We start from the raw sequence: 12,490 nt of genomic DNA, 5'->3' as shown, positions 1-12,490 counted from the left end.
CCAGGTTGTACATTTTATGCGCAATTTGGCCCTTGCCTTGCAGTTGGTATTTAATTCATTCATTATTGCAATCACATCAACAGCAAATGCAAGGAGTGCCATCCAGTCTCCAGAGCTCTGGGATGTCCATGCCTTTCTTCTCACAAAGCTCTTGAATCTCTGCTCTGAGGTCCCGCTCTCTTTTAAGCACTTTGCCGAGGCTGAGCCATCTGACAGCTGTGTGGTAACATGTCACCATGTACAGTCTCATCCTTCTCCAAGACTGAGACAAACTGTCAGTGATTTAATGTTGTTGTCCTGATGAAGTTGACTATTTTAGTTCCTACATCAATAACAGTTCCAACATCAATAAAATGGTTAAGTTTTAGCACTGACTTACACAACACATTCTGATGTATAATACAATGCAAAAAAATCTAATTTCAGTTCTGGGTTCATTTCAGTAACTTTATTGTGCATCCGCTTCAAAAGTCTGAAATCTTTCCCTGTCAGATTTGGACAGCCATTGGATGTAACACATGTCAGTTTCTCCCATTTCAGTCCCAGCTTGTCAAAGCATGCGTTTACCTCCCTGTCGTCATCCCTTTCATTGACTGCATTGCTTCCAGCTCCTCCGTAATCTCAAAATCTTTAGTTCTGCATCACATAGGCTTCGCCATCTAAGGCTATTGCTGTTGGGTTTACCCCTATGCACAGCACTAAGAAAAGCTTTTCTACGTCCAACCGCTGTGTGGGCCTCTCTTATGTCCTCACCTTGTGAATATACAACAGTGAGACCTGGCCATCGGCTCCGATTTTTCTTCAGCACTGAGCTGTCTAAGAGCAGAATATTACTTGTGGATCATGTCTTCGAGCAGACTGGTTAGAGCGGTGTCTAAGAGCTGCTAAGCTGACGGGAAACATACGTTATTTCCCTCTTGCTCCTCTGATCTTGTCATCTCCATTCCACTTCATGTTGGGCTTCCATGCGGCTCGCCTATCCTCCCAGCTGCAGCCACAAGGGACGGTCCCATGCAACCTTGGGACTCCTCCCTCTAGCCCCATTCTACTCTGGAGAATGTTGAGCTGACAGGATGCTGACATCAGGCTAACGTTGAGCTAAGAAGAAGCTAACAGGAGGTTCAGTCTGGGCAGGGTCACATCCCACATCTTGGTCTTCACAGACGCCTCCCTGCTGGGATGGAGTGGAACATGCCTCTCTCAGGTGGTGGGTGGTCTGTGGCGGACTCACATGCCTCTCCACATACACGTGCTGGAGCTCCTCACAGTGAGGAAGATGGTCCAGCACTTCGCCTTTCTGCAGCTGAACCAGCACTTGCCTACATAAACCACCAGGGCGGGGTGCACTCGGCACAGCTGCTGGGTTTGGCCAGATGGCTGCTCTTGTGGGCGCACACGCGTCTGCTCTTCATCAGAGCGGAGTACATCCCTGGCGTGCTGAACAGAGAGGCGTATATTATGTTGAATGGTGCCTTCATCCTGATCTGTTAACTCAGATTTGGCGCAGGTTTGGCGTGGCAGAGGTAGGTAAGAAAACGCTCAGTGTGCTCGCTTCCCCACTGGGGGTGGACGCCTTAGCGTACAAACAATCACCAAATTGGTACTTACTTGGCATTTTGGTGCACTGAAAAATTATCTCATGCTATCTTATGTCTGCATTTCTTTTCTCTGTGATTCTATCTGGCCAACAACACAAAGTGAAAGTTGTTTAAATCTGAGTTATGTTCATAGGTTCAGCATGCGGCATACTAATTATTAAATTATCTTGCATTCTCAACATAGTATTTTAGGTTTTGTCTGGGACTGTCCGTTTCTACCTGCGGAATGTCTCCCATTTCTCATTGACTCACTCAGCGCTGAGTGTTCTGTCTGAGTGATTGTTCTCTGTGAGAGTGCGGTGCGTCTTCTCCCAACCAGACGGTGGGGGGAGTGCCCCGCTGCTCACACTGGTCTGTGCGCATTTGGACCGGTTGCAGTGCGTAACCGGTGCAGATTCTGGTCTGCTCACAGAACAGTGGCCGAGCTTTTAATATTCCCATTTTTAATATGGGGTTCATGTGACTTTCTTAATCCTTTCTGCATGTGTTGTACTTCTACCATCAACCTGTTGTCTAGAGTCCTGCAGGTGCTTCTGTAGGAGGTGCCATTCGATCAGCATACTATAGAAATAAGTGGTTGTAGTCTGCACATAAAGTCAAGCTCTTTCAGGGTCACTTGATGGTGTTGGTTTACCTTATTGCAGTGACACAGAATTTGAACATGGAGATGTAGTTTGTGCTGTCTTGATTATTTAATGAAAGCACTGCTCTACTGCTCTGTAATGTGAATGACTCATATGTTTTCCTTGTTTGAGGCTACATGACCATCCAATCATGGGAGCCACATGGGGCAAATGAAATGTAATCAAATCTTTAATCACAGACTTTTGTCTCATCAAGAGATGAAAAAATGAATTGGTCTAATCAGTGGGGTTACACTGTACACAGTGGACACATTTATATTTTGCATTGGGCATGGATGCAAGTGTCTCCATAAAATGAGATTATTTACTGCTTCTGTATCAGATGGACACAAACCAGTATATATTTCCATCTTTACTTACAGGATCCATAAAGCAGTCCCTAAACTATATTTGTGTGGACTTCTTGATCGTGTAACAAAGTTACAGGAGGATCATTCAAATTTCTGTTTAAAGGCCATGCCATTCACTGACTTTACGCTTTTTTTTTTCTTGAAGTTTTCATCCTCGCTCTCACCCCCTTTATATTAAAGCCTGGCTCTGCTTGGGTCTTTGGCCGATGAGCTTTTGCAATTTGCCATGCAACCAGCCCAACCCAGCAGTTGAGGCTTGCCTGGTGCAGCATTAAAGCTGTTGTCACACATTAAAGGACTATTAAGGCCAGATTTTTTTCTCTCTGTTGAACTCTGTTTTTTCTTCAAGTTCTGTGCATGTTTTGAACAAATAAGTTTGGATGTTGCACACTGAGGACAGGACTGTGAGATCTGCTACGTTTGGACTGGCCGAGAGCACTATCTTAAATATGAGCAATAAACTATGGCTGACTGTAAAAGCAGTCACGTCTGGCTGTATCTTAGCTGTGAAGGTAGGGACGCTGTGTGTGATGTGTGTGCAAAGACAGTGAAATACTTTGGCAACACCGCAAACTTCTCTAAACATCTGAGATTAAGTCAAAATAATAGGATGATGTTATGAAGCAGCAGTTCTGAGCAGGATATTTTTATTATAATTAAAGAATATGACATTTGATGTCTTGTCATGCAGCTATTATTTGGAATTGGTAAGGTTACAGCCTACTCTTTATTTCCCTCATAAATACAGAAACGGGAGGGGGGAGGTCACATTAAACTAGAAATAAAATATGTAAAAAGTATTGGTATCGGTATCAGCAATACCAGCCTGGGTATTACTTGGTATTGGATCATATTAGAATTAAGTGGTATCGCACATCACTACATCACATGTTACAAAATGCACAGGAAAACCCAAAACACACATGTATAAATGACCTTTTACACACTATGTCGTGTGGGATACCTTTGCGCTATAATGTTTTCTTAAAATTTTGGTGTGTCATGCTTAACCATTATTTAAGTGTTTAAAGATAGACACAAAATCTTGTGCTAATCAATATTTTAAGAATTTACCGCTCTCCTGTTATGCAATTACTTCTCTGGAACTTGCAACCTTTTCAATACTAATGCTGTGTTTGGTGTTTTTTGTTAAAAGTACACACTTTTAAGAATGGTATTAATTTTTTGCAGTGAAAATAGTTGTATGAAAAGGCATTCTGAGAGGTGGATAGCTAGTGTTGACCTTGAACTTACAGCTTCTCTCTGGGCCATTGTGTGTGTGTGTGTGTGTGTGTGTGTGTGAGTGTGAGTGTGTAAGGGAGACAGAGAGATAGAGAAAGAGAGAGATTGCGCTCTAGATCGATAGACATAGAATAAAACTTCACTTCTCTATAGCTTCAAGTGAGAACATAGAGCACACAGACACATACATGCCGGCATGCTTTACACCATGTACACACAGCCTTTCATGAATCATGAGTGACATTGAGAGTAAGATATACTGCAGCAATGGAGAAATTGAATTGAATTCCTTAATCTCTTTAATACATCATTATGTCTCAACAGAGTCCTTATTAGCATTTATTGATGCGGGCATTAATATCCTTCTTCAAGAGCAACTTTATTAGAGTTCATGAATAGAATAGAATTTATTATATATAAATGAATGTCTGTTACATTGAAGACCTTGCCAAATGTGTTGACACAACACTGATTAAGCCTATGACCACCAGGTAAATCTTCCTGTATTTTGCAGTAGTTTGGAGTTTTAAAATGTGGTGTTTGTGACGTCATCAGTAATGATGCATTTATCCCCAACGGGGAATGTTTGGTTTGCGAGAGCTGAAGGATGGGGCAACCCAGAGCCATGTAGAGAGCTCCACAATCCACCATTGCTGTAAAAAAAAAAAGAAAACAAAAATGACGGCGTGGACAAACATGGATTTATGTAGCTTTTCCTCAGAAAGAGCAGAAGAGAGAGAAGAGACGGACCGAGGTCACACATATTGTTCCTGCTCTTGGACAGGTTGGTTTTTGTAAAATATTTAGAGTAGACTATGTGGCTATTGTATTTACTATATTTACAAATAATGCATTATTGTCTTTGAACTGTGGAAATGTCTCTGTATTTTTGTTATTATTTCTGAACATAAGTGCAGTGCAGCTCTTTTGTAGGCATACATCATAAGCATGCATTGACAGTGTTATTACTGACTGCCAGAAGGAGAGACAAAATGAGGTTTAACTAAATTTTTTGAAATTGGACACAAACCTAAACAAAAAAATAGGTGTTTTTTTTTGCTTTCCAAAACAAAACATTTGCCCCTATTGGCAGCATGGAATTGTTGGCTACTAGGATGTGCAGTCTTACTTTAATGCAATATACTGCATCCTATCTTTGGGGGGAGGAGTATTTAGGGCACATAGTACATTCTGCTCCTTAGCAGGTTAAAGGTTCAATGTGCAATATTTAGGAGGATCTATGACATGAATGCAATATAATAAAAAAATGTTTTCAGTGGTGTATAAAGACCATGCAGAATGATGTTTTTATTACCTTAGAATGAGTCGTATCTACATACATGTTGTGCCACCATGTTTCTACAGTAGCCCAAATGGACAAATTTCTACAGAGTGCGTTTCGTCACTATGTTGAATATGCAGCTCACTACTTTCAATTGCACAATCCACTTCACTGTTGTTTCACTTACCTGAGAAGCAGTAGCTGTGTTTCCGTCAATGTTTTTTATGCGCATTTTGAAGTATCGCATTAGAAAAGGTTGATGGAAATGGCAAAATTACAGCTGGTGTGATTTTTTCCACCTTTCATGCAGCGCACTATGTGGAAATATGAAATATTGAACTTTTGAGGCACAACAACACAGACCAACTATCTGCAGCAGTTGACGAATCATTGCAGTAATGTCCCAGCCACCAAGGCTGCGCACCATCCTACTCTGTGATGAGACTTGTCTCTCTGTTGCTCCATCTGCCTATCTCACCAACAAAGCTACAGTAGTGTCTCTCTTTATACTAGCTGTTATCTGTGAAGTCCTAGGATTTTTATAAACTGCTGTTATGACAGAAGAATTACAAGGCTTAATGTAAATCTGTAATGTCAAAACCTTTCATTTCCCTTTCTCTACTTTATGTAAAGTGTATACTTTATGTATAGTACTGTGCAAAAGTTTAGGCCTGCGATGGACTGGCGACCCTGTATGCAGGATAAGCGGTTGACGATGGATGGATGGATGGAAACGTTTAGGCAGGTGTGTAAAAAATGCCCATTTCAATAGTTTACTTTAACAGTTGCAAATGCAAAGAGAGTGAACAGAAAAAACCCCATCTATTTCAAATCAACATTTGGTGTGACCACCCTTTGCCTTCAAAACAGCAATCATTTTTCTAGGTACACTTGCACAATTTTTGCAGACATATTAATCAGGTGTATGATTAAACACTTATACCAAACAGCTGCCAATGATCATCAATTCATTATGTAGATTGAAACACAATTATTAACTGAAACAAAAGTGTGTACAACTGGGTGGGGAACAGCCAAACCCAGCTGACAACAGTTTACTGTCAAAAGTCATACACTATGGTAAGACTGAGCACAGCAACAAGATACAACATCGTTATACTGCATCAGCAAGGTATCTCCCAGGTAGATATTTTAAGGCAGACTGGTTTCCAAATGTGCTGTCCAAGCTCTTTTGAGGAAGCACAAAGAGACATGCAACGCTGAGAGCCGTAGACTTTTGCACAGTACTGTACAGAAAAACACATAGATGACAACAGACACATATCATCACACGGTTCAAAAAGAGCCAACACAAACACCCCCACAACATACAGCTGATACACAAATGCCAGCTCTTCAGTAAAGGCACTATTTGTCACTTCTCATTTCAACGCTGCTTGGTTTAATCTTTGCCTAAGGTACCAAATGTATTAAATCCACTAGAATGTAGTCTCAAATGCTCTGGTGTTTTTCTCCAACACAAAAGCAGAAGGGCAATTTTCATATGTGTAGGCTGTATAGGCTGTGTAGGCGAGCCTCTCTAGTTTCTACATGTATTTCATGTTGTGGAAAAACAAGCACATAGCTCCATGACAGTCAGTGTCCTATTCACAGTATGTTTTTAATGTCAACATTCCTGGGTACGGCTGCTGAAAACAACTTCAGTAGGAGAATCAAAACATGTTATGTACCTTGCTCGCTGCTCTTTTTTTTTTTTTTACAAGCTCCATAAAGTGAAATTAAGTCAAAGCATCATGCGTTGCAAGCAGTTGTCATACCTAGAAAACTGCCTACAAAACAACAACAACCTTATTTTTGCTGTTTGGAAAATAAACTCAAACCTACGAATTTGTATTTTGCTCACAAAATAGATACATAATGATACATTTGTCAAATGTTTATTTCACGGTATTCAGGTTGGATGGTTTGTATTTTGGCATGAAATTTCACTTGGCCTTTATGTCAATGTATTTTGACATTAAGTCAGACACAACATGCCATTATAAGTGTGAGTGACAGCTAGAGAAGCTAATAAACATAATTGTGCTCTATCTAGTGCTCTCACAGCAGGGGGGTTTAAGGTGATGGAGAGTGTTGTCAGATTGTTAGTTACCACCTTGGCTTTCAGCACACTGCCTCACACTTTGAGAGCACTATCAGCTCATTATCCACACATATGCATGTACACACACACACACACACACACACACACACACACACACACACACACACACACACACACACACACACTGTGTCTTCCACAATGAAGGCAGTATACTGATAGGGTTGTACAGAGAACTAATGAGACCATTCTTCAAGTATATAACCTTTACCTGTGAAACTGCATTTTTGTGTGTGTGCCTCTGTGCACAAATACATGTGTATGTAAGTGTGTGTACCTGATATCTTGACAGGAGGATAGGTTGTCATTCAAATAGAAAAATAACAATAGGAGTTTATGTTTACGGTTTGTCAGCAAATTGAATCTATACTGGGCTGTTGAAAACCTGTTTTAAATTTTTTCTCCTTTTTTGTACTGAGTCTGCTATGTGATGAAAACTGTTACCACCTCATTAGATAGCCCTACTGCAATATAGTAATTAATGTCAGAATTAAATTTGCTGGTTGACATTCATTTATCTGGAATAAACAGGTATTTCCACAACAAAATTCTGTATCTGTTCAGTCAACAGGATTTCTTTTACCCTATTGTTAAAGCTGGAGTGCAGGTTTCCTTTTGTTTTCTCCTCCCTCTGCACAGATCATCTTATTACTAACTTCTGATTAAACCTTTTATCCTGTTGAAAGTAATCAACCGCAATGCTGATGTTCAGTCAACTGCTGTGTGACTTTGTGTGCTAGAAATGATTTAAGTACATCATACGCCAAATGCAGTTGATCCTGTCTTCATATGTAGTTTACTGTGGTTTAAATGCGTAAATGTTGTTTGGCACACAGTTTACACCATCCATCCATCCATCCATCCATCCATCGTCAACCACTTATCCTGCGTGCAGGATCGCGGGGGGCTGGTGCCAATCCCAGCTAACATCGGGCGCAAGGCGGGGTACACCCTGGACAGGTCGCCAGTCCATCGCAGGGCCACACATAGACAAACAAGCACTCACACTCACACCTAAGGACAATTTAGGGTCACCAATTAACCTAGTCCGCGTGTCTTTGGACAGTGGGAGGAAGCCGGAGAACCCGGAGAGAACCCACACAGACAAGCCCTGCAGAGAGGGCAGCCATTATTAACATGACTGCAAGACTGTGTCATGGTTTTATATTTTTGTTTTTGTATTTCCTGTTTTGGTTTGTTAATCACTTCCTGCATCTGTGCTTCTCATTCTCTGCCCTTGATTGTCTTATTGTCTGCTCACTGCACTATTTGTCTATATTGTTTTTTGTTCATAGTGTGTATATTCGTGTTGTCTACACTGTAGCCTGTGTCTGATTTATTTTATTATTGTGTTATTGTATTATTGAATGAGTAAGCACATCGTGAGAAATGTACAATCCTGAGTCAAATTCCTCATGTGTACACATACCTGGCGATAAAGCTGATTCCGATCATTATTATTTATGAATTTGTTCTGTGCTTCCTGTTTCACTTTGATATTTTCCTCTGTCTCGTTTTTGGTTACTTCCCTTTCTGCTCATGTTTTTCCTCTAGTTTGATTGTTTTACTTTTCCTCATTGTTTCCACCTCATTTCACCTACCTTGTGTAATTAAGTCTGTGTTTTTTTAATTGTTCCGATCTGCGTTTTTGTGTCAACTGCCTCTGTCCTGCTTCCAATGTCTGTCTGTATGTTTGTTTTGCTGTAGATTTTGGATTTTGATTATTGCCTGCCTCCCCAGCCTGGAGTTACTGCTTTTCACCCACAGTAAGGTTGTACCTTTTGTGTTATCACATAACTAGAAAACTGAACTTGCCCTGCTCGGTGTTTCTGCTTCTTGGTCCAAATCACTCCTTTGTCTGTACTCTGCACTCAGGACAGGTTTCTTGTCAGTATACATGTATTTTGTTTTAATTACCTGTTTCTGATGAGGATGACTGAACTCTCTAAGTAGCAAAGATGCAAGTATCATTATGTTACATGTAACTCCTGTTCCGTTTTACTTCTTTGGAGTGTAAATATGAGAGTCAGAAGTGTGGATGATGAGGAGGATTATAGATGACGCAAATTCCGAACCCAAGTGAAAAAGAAATATACTTAAGTAGCACTTTTTTTGGATGCACTTATTACATTTTAATTGTACTGTAAGTGTATATTAAATGTGTTATTTTGGAAAAACTTAAAGTATGTTAAGTGTCATTTCAGAAATACTTAAAGTCAACTTTAAGATACTTGCACTATATTTTAATATACTTAGTTGTGTTAAAATGGACCTATTTTAAGTACCTTTACTGTAATTTAAATATACTTCTTTAAATTTAACTTAAAATAGCCTTTTGTGCTGTACTTGAAGAACAGTTAAAATATATTTTAAATGTGTTCCCTGAACATTTTTATTAGCATTTCAGCATATTACTAGTATACTCCAAGAGCCACTATTAATATCTTGGGAAGGTGCTTTATGAAACCATTCAGTATGAGAATAATTCATTATTAATGCATTAAAAATAACTTGCAAAATGCCCTTTTAGCATAATAATAAAAATCTGAAAAAATAAAATAAAATTTTACAACACACACACACACACACACACACACACACACACACACACACACACACACACACACACACACAGACAACTGAAAAACTTTAATTTTGTTTACATTACAAAAATAAATACCTGTACATTAAAAGGTACAGCAGCATGTATCACATCTTGACCAAAATACCTTCAAATAAAAATAAAATCAGTAAAATGATGACATATGATCAGTATTACTGAAAAGTACACTATACACATCCCATCATTAATGTTACCCATGGGGGTCCCTCATATGGTTTGGACTCTCAGATGACCTCACGGCAAGCCATCCCACTTCTGACACCATATGTGGACAAAGGCGAGAGCAGTCACCCTACCCAGATTCAAACACAGGTCTACAGGGTACCAAACATGCAACTTTGACAGCAACGTATGGCAGTCCAAGCGCTTACTTACCTGCAGTGAAGCATACAGTACCAAACTGAAACTGAAAAATGTCCATCCTTATTCTTGGAGTGGAGGGTCGGTTATCTTTGATTAGGACTCGTTGCATTTTCTTTGACTGCAGACACTATGGGATTTGGAAAGTGCTTTATCACACAGCATCTGTGGAAGGGAAAAGCAAAGATTTTGTCTATATCAAAGCAATATTACCTCTAATTAATTAACAACCACTGTCAGATTTTTTATTTTGTTTAAATTTGCTGAAACACAATGTAACATCATGTCTAGCTGTTCTAATAATGCTAACTGTTTAGGTTCAGGTGAAATGGTTTTCCACAAGGGACCCCTCCCAGTTAATGCTCAGTTCTTCCATTACAACATGATCAAAAACATTACATAAACACTAGTGTACATTCAGCCAAGGAGCTGTATATGATAAAATGTTATTAAACAGGTACAACAAATAAAACAAACATACACATTTGCTTAACAACTGTGCTGTCTACATCATTTCACACAGCAGTCAATTTGTGAAGTACAAAAAGATATTTTATATTTTAAATAAAATTATTTTTTCACAAGAATATTTGTTTCTTTAGTCTGACCCCGTTGAGAGAAAAAACAGTGATGGTGTGCAGGAGCCAGATATACCTATGAGCACATTGAGCTTGTGAGGGTCCAGCTGGTCCTTTGAGGTTTCCGTGGCCTCTAAGCCCTCTGAGTGAGGCAACGATCTCAGGAAGCTCTAAAAGAAAAGAAATGCAGTTGCAAATGAGATATAATAAATATACAAATACAATTCAGTTAGGTCAGTACTTCCACCTAGTTTAGTTCTTCATTTGCGTATCATTATAAACACTGTAATTCTATTCTTATTGCAAATCTTTATTATTATTCTTTATTTCATTTTCTTGAGCTAAGGCAGGAAATTCCAACTTCAAGTGCGTCTTAAAACAATTCTCACATACCAGTGTACACTTCAACATTGCTGTTATAACAGAGTTATTGGTCACTGTAATGATTACCCCCTCCATGGCTGCAGTGAAGAGAAATCTCTAAAAAAACAAAAAGTGTACCTTTAGAAGACATCCACTTTTGACTAGTCTAACTAGCTTCAGCTAAACTTAAGAATGAATTTATACAAAAAAAAAAAGAAAACTGTGGCGTTGTCTTTACAGACATTATGTGCAGGAATAATAATGATTACAGTGACAAATAACTTCCTGTAAACATGGACATGTGAGTATTAAGATTATAAAATGGACTATAAAAATGTGAACCTTTAGCACACAGACAGCAACATATTAGTTGCATTTATTACTCTGATAATGACCTCACTGATTTTAACAGTGTAAAAAGCAGAATTGAGGGCTCACACACACACATGCACAGGCCTGCCTTCTTAAAATCTCATGCATCAAATTCCAGCAACAGGTTACCAAGACTCTATATTACAGAAATTTTAGTAACATTAAAAACTGCCTTACAGCAAAAAGCAATACATTACTGTAACGTTAATTACTCGTTACTCCCAACACTGTTTACAGCAGACGAAAGTTGCTGTCTTGATTATGAAGCTATTAAAATGCTAACTAACGTTAGCTAACAAATATACTAATCCACGTGCTAGCATTAGCTAATGCACACCAGACCTATCCACCAAGTAAAATATTTTCAAACCCAGAGTAAGCTCAACTTTAGTTAATTTACACAATTGTGTTGTCTTGCTAACAATAATAAACTTACCCTGAAAGAGGACAGCCGGCAGAATCTGCGTCTCTCCTCTCCTGCTTGTACGTGCCAGGCACGCCTCTTTAGCTGTTTTCACATTTAACTTCTGCAGGGAGCTGACCGGATATTCTTCTCTTCTGTGTTCTTTTCTTATTATGTCTGTGGTGTCCACCTTGCAAGTCCGAGTCGGTAAAGTAAAACAAAGGAAACCTGAGGAACAAAATGATTTCTGGCCAAAACTAGCTTCCCTCTAAACGACAGTACACACGTTAAACTTTCGTGAAGCGGACTTTCACGCTGTGTGATTGGATCGTCGATTTGAAAACCTTGATTCTGATTGGTCCAATTGAATGCACTGTGCTAGTGGGCTGGGCGGGAGGACACACTTCTCCACTGTGTGCACGTGTTTACTGTTTACACACAGAAACAATTATATTTACATTGTGATTTAAAGTTGCTTATTTCTATATGTTGTTGTTTGTTAAGTTAACAACATGTGCTGCTTCCTTCTTGGCCCCGTTAACTTTATGAAAGA

General features: G+C 39.3%; 1 protein-coding gene and 1 long non-coding RNA gene across 7 annotated transcripts in view; both read right to left on the bottom strand.

The window, feature by feature from the left end:
- The window catches only part of mtss1lb (MTSS I-BAR domain containing 2b), a 771,894-nt gene that overhangs the window by 586,323 nt on the left and 173,081 nt on the right, over positions 1–12,490 (bottom strand). The gene's annotated exons all lie outside the window — the stretch shown is intronic.
- On the bottom strand, positions 10,282–12,234 carry LOC123958658. The gene is made up of 3 exons (XR_006822137.1): positions 11,971–12,234; positions 10,876–10,969; positions 10,282–10,386 (listed from the first exon to the last, which is right to left on the bottom strand). It is a non-coding gene; the product is annotated as an uncharacterized LOC123958658 (long non-coding RNA).

The sequence above is a fragment of the Micropterus dolomieu genome, linkage group LG20 (assembly GCF_021292245.1).
Source record: "Micropterus dolomieu isolate WLL.071019.BEF.003 ecotype Adirondacks linkage group LG20, ASM2129224v1, whole genome shotgun sequence".
In the NCBI taxonomy this organism is placed as follows: domain Eukaryota; kingdom Metazoa; phylum Chordata; class Actinopteri; order Centrarchiformes; family Centrarchidae; genus Micropterus; species Micropterus dolomieu.
This window is presented reverse-complemented; position numbering and strand designations above follow the sequence as displayed.